The sequence below is a fragment of the Amblyraja radiata genome, chromosome 13 (assembly GCF_010909765.2).
Source record: "Amblyraja radiata isolate CabotCenter1 chromosome 13, sAmbRad1.1.pri, whole genome shotgun sequence".
In the NCBI taxonomy this organism is placed as follows: Eukaryota; Metazoa; Chordata; class Chondrichthyes; order Rajiformes; family Rajidae; genus Amblyraja; species Amblyraja radiata.
Window position 1 is genome coordinate 57,660,513 of NC_045968.1, and position 13,081 is coordinate 57,673,593.

Consider the following 13,081-nt stretch of genomic DNA (forward strand, 5'->3'; position numbering starts at 1 on the left):
ACACAAGGTACATCAAAGTTCCCTCTTTTGAAGTGAGCATTGAATGCATTGGGCTCATCGGGAAGTGATGCCTTGCTGTCACTTGAGCTACCACTTGGTCTTATTGGAACTGATGGCACGCAAGCCCTGCCATTGCTGCTGAGTGTCGGCATCAGTTGAGACCAAAAGAGTCTCTTTGCTTTTTGATGGCTTTATTGAGGTCGTACCGGGACTTCCCAGTGACCCTGTATTGTCAGACTTGAATGCTTGAGATCTGATTCATCCAAAGCTTCTGGTTAGGGAAAGCTTGGATGACCTTGGTGGGAACACACTCCTCCACACATTTCCTTATGAAGTCGGTAACAACCGTGTCATATCCGTTCAGACCCGTTGCCAAGTCCTTGATCATTGCCCATGTCATTATGGAGGCTTCCTTGGTGACTTTCATCCTGGTTGTGGTCACAGAGGGTTTCCATGGCTCATTTGATCAAAATATATCCCTCTCGCTGCTGTTGCGATGCATCAGCCTCTCCAAGATCCTCAGTGAATGTGAGAACATGCCTACTGCCCCCACGAATCACTGGTACATTCATCTAAAGTAAACGATATGATATGATACTATACGATAGAACTTTATTCATCGCAGAAGGGAACTTGGTCTGCCAACAGTCATAACATACAACAAGGTACACGAAAACTTGAAATTAAAATTAAATTAAAAGTGAAAAAGTAAAATCTCAAGCGACTGTTGGCTGGCTGCCCTGTGCACAGCGTCTTAACCAGTACGAATGAACAAACAAACAAACGCACGCAGATTTTTCCCCTGGGCAGAGGATTCTGAAACTAGAGTACCGCCCCTCTCCCCCACACCGGGTCCCCCTTTGTTCTCCCACCATCCCTCATGGCGGTCCCCCCATGCTGGGTTCTCCATTGTCTTCCACTCCCCTCCCCCTCCACCCCCCCCTCACACTCATCGACTGCCACCAAGGCTCTCGTTACCACCGAGGCTCCTGCCACCACCGAGGCTTCCGCTGCCGCCACTGAGGCTCCTTCGGCCCAGACAAGCCTAGCTGCCCGGCTTCTTCACAGTCCCCTAGGAGGCCTGTGTACTCAGTACTGCAACAGTACAGTTGTAGGATAAAACGTGGTGATGCTACTGTGCACTTTTTCTCTTTAAGGTTAAGCGCTGTGAGAAATCTGCCGTTTCTTAGCAGGGTGGCATTACTTGGTATCACTTTGCAGCACAACCATTTTCCAATGTTGTAGAATCTTTTCAAACAGCATAAGGGAGACATGCAATGCTGCTTCTGTACTGCAAGAGCAGAGCAAGTACTTTGCTGAGCCTTAATGTTTAAACGCTGACCTGTATTTATCATCTATCAGTCTTATAATAATGTATAGGAAGGAACTGCAGATGCTGGTTTGAACTGAAGATAGACACAAAAAGCTGGAGTAACTCAGCAGCTCTGGAGAATAGGAATAGGTGACGTTGAGGATCTTGACCTGAAACATCACCTAATCCTTTTCTCCAGAAATGCTGTCTGACCCGCTGAGTTACTCCAGCTTTTTGTGTTTATCATAATGTATATTGATGGAATGAAACATTTAATGTTGTCCTGCACACCTATACAGTGCCAAAGCATAATTCATATTTTTAGTTTTAATATCTGCATTATTTGTACACTCTTTAAAATATACTGATGCTGAGTTAACAATCGCCAATGTATAAATACCATGCGTGAATCTGCTCTCACTGTAGTACTTTGGAAAAAAACCCTGAAATTCAGCCATTCACAGCAGCTCACATGGCACAATTGAGCTGAGCATCTAGAATTCACACGTGGGTCTTTTCATATTTGATTACTTTACTGAGTCATAACACAAGCAAATGATGCAGCTGCAAGATACAAAGGGCTGGAGCTTATGAGTCACTAATGATTGATCATAAAGTTTCCATAGATCACTTACCCAGGTAATTGATGTCGTACTGAATCACAGCTCTTCATTCAAGTACGAGCATCTTTTGTTTCTCATTTGCTTTGTTAATTTAACTACAGATGCAGGAATGGCTTTAATTTACAGCTCAGGAGGGTGCAAGGAGGATAATATGTAACATTTCGAAAAACCAGAAGCCCAGCGATTGTTCAGACAAAATTATAACTTGTACGCATAAAACTAGCAACCTATCATTGAAATGTGAAGACGAGTGTTCATCTTACTCGAGGAATGTGTAGGAAGGAACTGCAGATGCTGGTTTAAACCGAAGATAGAAACAAAATGCTGGAGTAATTAAGCGGGACAGGCAGCATCTCTGGAGAGAAAGAATGGGTGACGTTTGGGGTCAAGACCCTCGGTCTGAAGAAGGTCTCAACCAGAAACGTCACCCATCCCTTCTATCCAGAGATGCTGCCTGTCCCGCTGAATTACACGAGAAATGGTTGCGTTCCATAGAGCTTTTACATATGGACAAATTTTATAGAATACGTTAGAAAATAAACTGTTGTACTTATAGCTTGTTAATTCAGTTTTTGTTTAACTCTAGGGCAGTACCATTCTGTGTTTATATTTTATTACTAAATGCCCTCAGCTGTTTGGACATACACTCTTTAGCTGAGGACATTTAGTAATCAAATGTATACACTGAATTCCCTTCAGAGTTCCTCTCACAATCTTCCCAACATCACTAGCTCTTTCTACACCATCCATTGACCACACTTTGTGATGAAACTCCTAATTTCTCATTTTTGTTTTATCATGTCTTGGCTAATTAAACTCTGCTAATTGCCTCCGTATGTATTAAAACATTTAAGTCTCTGTGTAGATGTTTTAAAAAATGTAGAGGAAGGAACTGCTGCTGCTGGTTTACACCGAAGATAGACACAAAATGCTGGAGCAGCTCAGCATCTCTGGAAAGAAGGAATGGGTGACGTTTCACAGGGTCAAGTTGTAGTAGAATTAGGCCATTCGGCCCATCGAGTCTATACCGCCATTCAATCATGCTGATCTCTGCCTCCTAATCCCATTTTCCTGCCTTCTCCCCATAACCCTTGGCACCCGTTAATCAAGAATTTGTCTACAGAATCTCTGCCTTAAAAATATCCACTAACTTGGCCTTCACAGCCCTCTGTGGCCATGAGTTCCACAGATTAACTACCCTCTGACTAAGTAAGTTCCTCCTCACCTCCTTTCAAAAAGAGCACCTTTTAATTCTGAGGCTATGACCTCTGGTCCTCGAATCTCCCACCAGTATAAACATCCTTTCCATATCCACTCTATTTATGCCTTCATTACTCTATAAGTTTCAATGAGGTCCCCTCATGAGGTTTCAGGTTGAGACCCTTCTTCAGACTGAGAGTCAGGAGAGAGGGAGTCTAGAGATATGGAAGGGTGAGGTGTGGAAACGACAGTCAAAGCAGACGATGATAAGGGAATGTAGAATTTAGACAAAAATGCTGGAGAAACTCAGCGGGTGAGGTAGCATCTATGGAGCGAAGGAATAGGTGACGTTTCAGGTTGAGACCCGTCTTGAGAACAAGGATCTTGACCCGAAAAGTCCCCTATTCCTTTGCTCCATAGATACTGCCTCACCCGGTGAGTTTCTCCAGCATTTTTGTCTACCTTCGATTTTTCCAGCATCTGCAGTTCTTTCTTAAACAGGGAATGTAGCTGTGTTAGCTGAGGGGAAGGTTGTAAAGCCTCAAGGCCTTCTGACTCAAATCCCTTGCTATTGTTCTAAGCTGTCCTTAAAAGTAACTCAAGACGAAACAACATGAATCCGAAAGGTTCAGATTTTATTCTTGATTGGCTCTGTTAGTTTGTATTGGTCAGGTTCACAAGTATAATAATTTGAAGTCAGAAAGCCTAAATTTGAGAGATTGAAAATCAGACATGACTTCCTAATACAGAAGAATTGTGTGTATATTTGTGTGGTGAGTACTATTTTAGTAGTCATAAGCCATGCAGCACAGATAAAGGCCCTTCGGCCCAACTCATCAATGCCAGCCCAAGATGCTGGTTCCATTTCCCCGTGTTTGGCCCTTATCTCTGTAAACATTTTTCTCCGGCCCTCTGGGATGTCACCTGTAACGAATGATGATGCATATATGTCAGCCAGAATTACTCCCACAATTACTTCTCTAGCTTTCCACAGTGTCCTTTGATGAGCCTGATCGTTCATTGTGAAATGGCTTCACGTGCGTTGGGTCGAACTTGGCCAATGTTTGTGAAATAATACTGTGGAAGAGGTGACATGCTTTTTTCCATGTTTAATATTCAATACTACTTCTTGTTAAGTCAAATAGTCTATCTATATGGAGATATTCACTATGTGCATTGCTTTCAGATAACATGCTTTGTGTTAAAAAAATCTTTCAATCCTTTGAGTGGAAAATATACTGCAAAATAGATTCATTTCTGAGAAAGGGGAATTTCAGAATCACCCTGGACATTTCTAAATTATCTGAAATTTCTCACACAAGAATGGTGTAGGAGGAACCTCCATCACAAGGACTGTAACAATTATAGAAAGTGTCTCACCACCATTGAGACCAATTAGGGATAAACGGTAAATATTGGTTCTTCCCGTCACCATCTTATCTAGAGCGAATGTAATAAAATTCTTCCATTTTAAATTGGAAGAAAAAATAGCCATTTATCAATTTCCAAATATTATTGTGATCGTGATCTAAGGCATCTAGGGAAATCCTTGAAAAGTTACCCTTAAATGGTGAGTTACCTACCTGCATAGAAGAAAACATATATATTTCCAGACTGAGAGAGCAAATCAGGTTTTTGCCTTTCTAAAGTAAATTTGGAAACTTTTTAAAAGTAACATTTTTGGAACAAGGGAGCATTTTCTATAAATTAACATTGAAGACACTGTTTGACAACTTGGGAGTGTCTTTGTTGATATTTGCCTTTAAAGGATCAGAGAGTCATTATCTTTGCACACTATCTGACTGTGAAAGAGAAGGAAGTTTCTCCCTTTAATGGTTTGCACTGTCTTCACATAAAAGTCCCCAGAGGTCAATAGTTTTGAGTAATAGGCTATGAAACAGCAAATGATAAAGGTAGATTTGCTTTAAATGCAAATAGCTTGTGATAAGATAACAGGCAATTCGTTATCGACCACAAATGTAATTATTCATGTGTTGAAGTCTCCCCACTTTACAAGGCAGGTCGGGTTTACTGTCATATGCATATGCATGGTGACGTACAGGTACAATAAAAATCTTTAATGCAGCAGCATCACAGGCACCAAGACTCGGACACACAAAAACAGAAATTAGACATAAACTAAACAAAGCAGTGAAAAGAAAGGAACTGTGTAAAAAACAAGAAATTAATGCAAAGACACAATTGGAAAAAAGTCGATGGCAGTGCAAGAGATTAGGGTTGCGCAGGTTGGTTCAAGAACCTAATGCCCCTGTCCCACTTAGGAAACCTCTGGAGACTTTTCTCCCCACCCAAGTGAGAAGAGGGCACGGGCCGGATGGTGAGAATCCGAAACAATCCAGACAACTTTAGAGCGCTTCATATTTGCGATTTCCATTAATGCTGGTGTGGAGTCTGTGGCAGACTAGAAAGTGGGCATTTAGTAGGAAAATTATCAACACAATCAGTCCAGATAGGTTACATCAGTCATGCCAGTCAGCTGTCCTTCGAAGAAATTTGTTTTATGAAAAAACTCTGCCCCGAGGGCTGGTCTATATCCTTTAAATAGAAGATAGACACAAAACTCTGGAGTAACTCAGTGGGACAGGCAGCATCTACGGAGAGAAGGAATGCATGACGTTTCGTGTCGAGGTCTTCTTCAGACCTTTTAATGTTCTTTAACCTTCAAAACAGACAGCAAAATAGACAGCTGCTCTTTCAAGATTTTACATATTTTATTCAAACAATCAAGCATTTTGTTTTTAAACATATTACAGTCAAGTGTTCATTCTACCAGTCCAGCTAAAATAAAATAGTGGCACAGTGGCGCAGCGGTAGAGTTGCTGCCTAAAGCCCCTGTCCCACTTTCACGACCTAATTGGCGACCTCTGCCGAGTTTGCCCTTGACTCATACTCGCAACATGGTCGCCACGAGGTCGTAGGAGGTCTTCGTAGCCCTTCCTCGTGCTTGTGAGTGGTCTCCGCGTACTCGTGGCCTCAAGTAGGTCGCGGCGTTTTTTCCAGCCTGATAAAAAATGTCCACGAGTATAAAAAAGGTCGGCTTGGAAAAAATTGATACTTTTTACTCATAGGTAGGTCGTAGTAGGTCGTGATGGTGGTCGTAGTTAACCATAGGTCGGTAACTGGCCCGAGAAAAAAAATGCAAACATGAACTCATTTTACCATGTGATAATTTTCCGCTCGTAGCTAGTCGTAGTTGGTCTTAGGTGTGCAAGACTAAGGTCAAGGGAGGTCATAGGAGGTCGTAGGAGGTATTTTACTTCGGCGAGTCAACACGACCTTGACATTTTTTTCAACTCATCTACGGTCTTCTAAACTTTGGTCGTCCAAGTGGGACAGGCCCTTTACAGCGCTTGCAGCACCAGAGACCCCGGTTCGATCCAGACTACGGGTGCTGTCTGTACAGAGTTTGTACAGTACGTTCTCCCCGTGACCTGCGTGGGTTTTCTCCGAGAACTTCGGTTTCCTCCCACGCTCCCAAAGGCGTACAGGTTTGTAGGCTAATTATCTTGGTATAAATGTAAATTAGAAATATAAAAAATAGCTGCAGGAGTAGGCCATTCGACCCTTCGAGCCAGCACCACCATTCAATATGATCATGGGTGATCATCAAAAATCAGTACCCCATTCCTGCTTTTTCCCCATATCCCTTGATTCCGTTAGCCCTAAGAACTATATCTAACTCTCTCTTGAAAACATTGTCCTTAGTTTGTAGGATTGTGTTAATGTGCGCGGATTGCTGGTCGGTGCAGGGCCTGTTTACGGGTTATATCTCAAAAAACTCATAAAAGCTAAAAACAGTCAGCAAGTTCACAAACAATTAGAGTTGTAGTGTCACTGAGTGATACAGAGTGGAAACAGGCCCTTCGGCCCAACTTACTTACACCAGCCAACATGTCCCGGCTGCACTAGACCCACCTGCCTGTGCTCGGTCCATATACTTCCAAACCTATCCTATCCATGTACCTGTCTAATTGTTTCTTAAACATGGGGATAGTCCTAACTGCTTTGGCAGCTTGTTCCATATGCCCACCACCATTTGTGTGAAAAGGTTACCCCTCAGATTCCTATTAAATCTTTTCCCCTTCAACTTGAACCTATGTCCTCTGGTCCACGATTCCCCTGCTCTGGGCAAGAGATTCTGTGCATCTACCTGATCTATTCCTCTCATGATTTTATACTCCTCTATAAAATCTTGCACTCCAAGGAATAGAGACCCAGCCAACTCAACCTCTCCCTATAGCTCACACCCTCTAGTCCTGGCAACATCTTCGTAAATCTTCTCTGAACCCTTTCCAGCTTGACAATATCTTTCCGATAACATGGTGCCCAGAACTGAACGCAATATTCTAAATGCGGCCTCACCAACATCTTATACAACTGCAACATGACCTCCCAACTTCTATACTCAATACTCTGACTGATGAAGGCCAATGTGCCAAAAGCCTTTTGGCCACCTTATCTACCTGCGACTCGACCTTCAAAGAACCATGCACTTGTACTCCTAGATCCCTCTGCTCTACAGCACTACCCAGAGGCCTACCATTTACTGTGTAGGTCCTGCCTTTGTTAGACGTCCCAAAATGCAACACCTCATACTTCTCTGTATTCAATTCCATCAACCATTCCTCCGCCCACCTGGCCAATCGATCCAGATCCTGCTGCAATCGTTCACAACCATCTTCACTATCTGCAAAACCACCCACTTTTGTATCATCAGCACACTTGATAATCTTGCCCTGTATGTTCTCATCCAAATCATTGATGTAGATGACAAACAGTAACGGGCCCAACACCAAACCCTGAGGCACATCACTTGTCACAGGCCTCCAGTCCGAGAAACAACCTTCCACCATCACCCTCTGCTTCCTTCCATGGAGCCAATTTGCTATCCATTCAGCTATCTCACCTTGGATCCCATGTGATCTAACCTACCATGCGGAACCTTGTAGAGGTCCACGTAGAGATCCATGTACACAACAACTACAGCTCTGCCCTCATCGACCTTTGGTCATATCTTCAAAAAACTCAATCAGATTTGTGAGGCACGACCTCCCACGTACAAAACCATGCTGACTATCCCTAATCAGCCCTTGTCCATCTCAATGCCTGTAAATCCTATCCCTCAGAATACTCTCTCGTAACTTTCCAACTACAGATGTTAAGCTCACTGGCCTATAGTTCCCAGTACTTTCCCTGCAGCCCTTCTTGAAAAGTGGTACAACATTTGCCACCTTCCAGTCTTCCGACACCTCTCCTGTATATAAGGACGGCTCGTAAATTTCAACCAGGCCTCCCACAATTTCCTCTCGTGTTTCCCGCAATGCCCTCGGATATATCTGGAGATTTGTCTACCTTCATACACGACAGTACCTTCAGTACCTCTTTGACGGTAACACTGACTGCTCTCAAAACACTTCCATTGACTGCCCCAAGTTCCTCCATCCTACTGTCTTTCTCCTCGGTAAATACAGAGGAGAAATACTAATTGAGAACCTTGCCCATCTCCTGTGGCTCCACACAGAGGTGACCGCTTTGATTCCTGAGAGATCCCATTCTCTCTCTTGTTACCTTTTTCCCCCCTTATGGATTTATAAAATCTTTTGGGATTGTCCTTAATGCTACCCACCAGAGTTATCTCCTGGATACCTTTTTGCCCTTCTGATCTCCTTTTTCAGTTTACTCCTTGGTTCCCAAACCTCCTCCAGGGATGCACTTGATCCCAGCTGCCTATTCCTGTCCCATGCATCCTTCTTGTTTTTGAACAACGTCTCAATTTCCCTCGTCAGCCCAGCTTCCTTCGTTTGCCTCCTTTGCCATTCACTCTATAACGGGGACGTACATATCCTGAGCTTTTGTCAGCACAATTGTTAGGAATTGGTGGAGTTGGCAGGAGTCTCATATGTACAAGACATCAGGTGTTGAGTTATGCTGTCATTACACAGGCATATTCTAGATTTTGAGCTTTATATTCTGCAGAAATGTCACTGTGTTTAACAATATGATGCAAGTTTGCTTCCAGACTGATGAGAGTGAAACAATGGATTTGGGCAAGGAATAACCAGAATGTATGCTAACTACCTTCTTTCATTGGCTTTTATTTATTTGAACAGTGCTTGTCAAAATGGAGTAGCAGCAGCTGGTTAATGAGTCTCAAAGGGAGTTCTGATTGCTGCAAATGTACACAAATCTAATGGGATCAAAAGGCTAGATAGAAAAGCAACAATCTTCATTTCCAAAACCTCTCCAACACACTGCCTGTGATTATAACGCACATCAAAGTTCTATATCTTCTCTTGTTTAGGTTTGACAAATATTTTGTTTCAGGATTAGTAGAAATCGTTTTCCTTATGTGCAGGATCATGTAAAATAACCAGTGCATGCAAATAGCTCAATGCTTACAAATAAATACAACTTTTTTTAACCGTGACATTAAACACTATTTGAAATCTTATTGTAATCTAGAATAACATGATAACTTGTAACGTCTAGGGATGATCTGCAGATGCTGGTTTAAACCAAAGACCAATTCAAAAAGTTGGAGTATAATCTGAGGGGTAACCTTTTCACACAGGTGGGTGTATGGAACAAGCTGCCAGAGGAGGGAGTTGAGGCTGGGACTATCCCAACATTTAAGAATCAGGTAGACAGGTACATGGATAGGACAGGTTTAGAGGGATATCGACCAAACGCAGGCAGGTGGGATTAGTGTTGACGGGACATGTTGGCCGGTATGGGCAAGTTGGGCCGAAGGGCCTGTCTCCACGCTGTATCACTCTATGTCTTTATGAGATGCTGCCTGGCCTGCTAAGTTCATCCCGCAGTTTGTTTTTTGCTTACGTTTCCAACATCTGTAGTCTCTTATGTTTCTCTCTAAATGAAGTTTTATCTTCTATTGGCTCCATTAACAGACTGGACTATACTTCAGTCAGCTTATCCATTCTCAAAGATTCTGAGTAATTCCTTTGAAAGACAGCAGCTCTAATGGTGCATCGGTTCTGTACTTCACTGACCGGTTGCATCGTGGCTTGGTTCGGCAATTTGGGCGCCCTGGAGAGGAAAAGACTACAAAAAGTAGTAAACACTGCCCAGTCCATCATCGGCTCTGACCTTCCTTCCATCGAGGGGATTTATCGCAGTCGCTGCCTCAAAAAGGCTGGCAGTATCATCAAAGACCCACACCATCCTGGCCACACACTCATCTCCCTGCTACCTTCAGGTAGAAGGTACAGGAGCCTGAAGACTGCAACAACCAGGTTCAGGAATAGCTACTTCCCCTCAGCCATCAGGCTATTAAACCTGGCTCGGACAAAACTCTGATTATTAGCAACCACTTTCTGTTATTTGCACTACCAGTTTATTTATTCATGTGTGTATATATTTATATCATGGTATATGGACACATTTATCTGTTTTGTAGTAAATGCCTACTATTTTCTGTGTGCTTAAGCAAAGCAAGAATTTCATTGTCCTATACAGGGACACATGACAATAAACTCACTTGAACTTGAACTTGAACTTGAGTATCAGCCTAGATCCTTTTGCTAACATCTTTAGAGTGGTACTTGAGCTTCCAACTGCTAACCAGAAGGCAAGATTACGTATGACTTTTTAGCCACTGTTGGCACATTGGTTTGAATTGGGATGAAAGGGCAAATAAAGGCATAAAGTATATGAGTTAAGAAGGGAGCAAATAAGATAAGGATGATAACAAAAAATGCTGGAGTAACTCAGCGGGACAGGCAGCATCTTAGGATAGAAGGAATGGGTGACGTTTCGGGTCGAGACCCTCCTTCAGACTGCGAGTCAGGGGAGAGGGAGACAGAGATATGGAAGGGTAAGGTGTGACAATGAGAGATCAAAGGGGACAAAGTTCAAGGATAATGTAGAATAGTTCATTGTTAGTTAGTGGAAAGTGACAACAAGTCATGCAAAGATAAAGTTTAATCAGGAGGACAGTCAAACTAGTTCAGAGAACTAGGATGGGGAGGGTTGGAGAGAGAGGGAGTGCAAGGGTTACTTGAAGTTAGAGGTCAATATTCATACCGCTGGGTTGTAGGCGGCCCAAGTGAAGTATGAGGTGCTGTTCATGCAATTTGCATCGGGCAAAGGATGCAAGGTCGGTGCTGGAGCTCATCCATTCAAACTTCAGGAGATTTCAGCTTGGCGAGAATGCAAAAAGGAGATAGTGGTATCTGAACTTAAGCTGATCTCAAACTTCATAATTATAACATTGCAGTTGAATCTTTAAGAAAAAGATTGAAGAATTATATTTTCATTTCAAGCTGCAGTTGGTATATGAAGATAAGGGCCTGATCAAACTTGAAATAATCTGTTCAGGATGGGTGCCTGAACTGATGTGTACCAAATGCATCCACTTGGATGTTAGAGTGAGTGTTATCAGTAGATCAATTCAGTTTAGTTTATCGTCACATGTACCGAGGTACAGTGAAAAGCTTTTGTTGCGTGCTATCCAGTCTGCAGAAAGACAATACATGTTTACAATCGAGCCATTTACAGTGTGGAGATACATGATGAGAGAATAACTTTTAGTGCAAGGTAAAGCAACCAAAGTCTGATCAAGGATAGTCCGAGGGTCACCAAAGAGGAAGATAGTAGTTCAGCGCTGCTCTCTGGTTGTGGTAGAACGATGCAGTTGCCTGATAACAGTTGGGAAGAAACTGTCCCTGAATCTGGAGGTGTACGTTTTCACACTTCAGTAGATCAGTAGTTACCTAATGCTATCAAGTTTTAACATTTAATATAACTTTACAAATTTGCACAAACAAGCAAACCTCAATCTTAAACCACGGAGACATTTTCTTCACTTAAGAATGCCTTTCCCTTTAATTGCACTTCATACTGCCACAGAACCTTTCCCATTCCCATGCCCCATGTAATGCCCTCTGTGAATTTATCTTCAATTCTTTTTTTGTTCGTATTAGTCACATTGACATTGCTCTCATGAGTGTGTGACTCTCTGTACAATATTGTAACTGTTTTTGGCCCATGGGCAGGATAATTAGATTTATTGTTTGGAGGTGGAATATTTTGTCAAGGCAGAGTTACAAGACGGCATGTGGTATGACAGTCAGAAGTTGTGCCCTCCAGTCAAATATGACATTGCAGCGTGTGAGTTCTGTCAGAGGTTCCAACAGAGGTCAAAAAGCATCCCACAAGTGATTGAAAAAGGATAATTTTCAACTAGTTATGGTCAGCTTGCCCCAGGATGGAAAAGATTCAGCCATGTATCATCTTTCTCTCATCAGCTTCTGTGAGGAACCTTTCATAGCCGGAGTAGAGGTGTATCTGTGCATCTGTGTACCACAGATCGCTGTCAGGCAGAGGGAAGGAAGGAGAATTCTGCGAATAAGATCAGAATGTTAACTGTGCCTGTGATAGAACTTGACTCACTCAGCCACAGTTTTTTTTAATCTAATTCGGAATCTCAGTGTCACTGCAGGCCGCTCTCCAATGCGCGCTGGGCCTCACTCTGACAGTGCAGGAGTCCCAGGACAGAAAGGTCAGTGTGGGAATGGGAGGGGGAGTTAAAGTGTTTTGCAACAGGGAGATCATCTCACAGACCATTTCAGATTTAATCGCTTCCGGCTGTCTGCCTTCCACAGCCTCCAACCTTATAATTCCCCATCCCCGCACAACCAGGTTTAATCTTCTCCCCAAAATCCACAGACAAAACTGTCCTGGCAGACCCATTGTTTCTGCTTGTTCATGCCCCACTGAATTAATTTCCACATAGAGTGCATTCAAAAAGTATTCAGACCCCTTCACTTTTTCCACATTTTGTTACATTACAGCCTTATTCTAAATTGGATTAAATTATTATATTTTTATCATCAATCTACACACAATGTCCCATAATAAAAAAGCGAAAACAGGTGTTTATACATTTTTGCAAAGTAATTAAAAT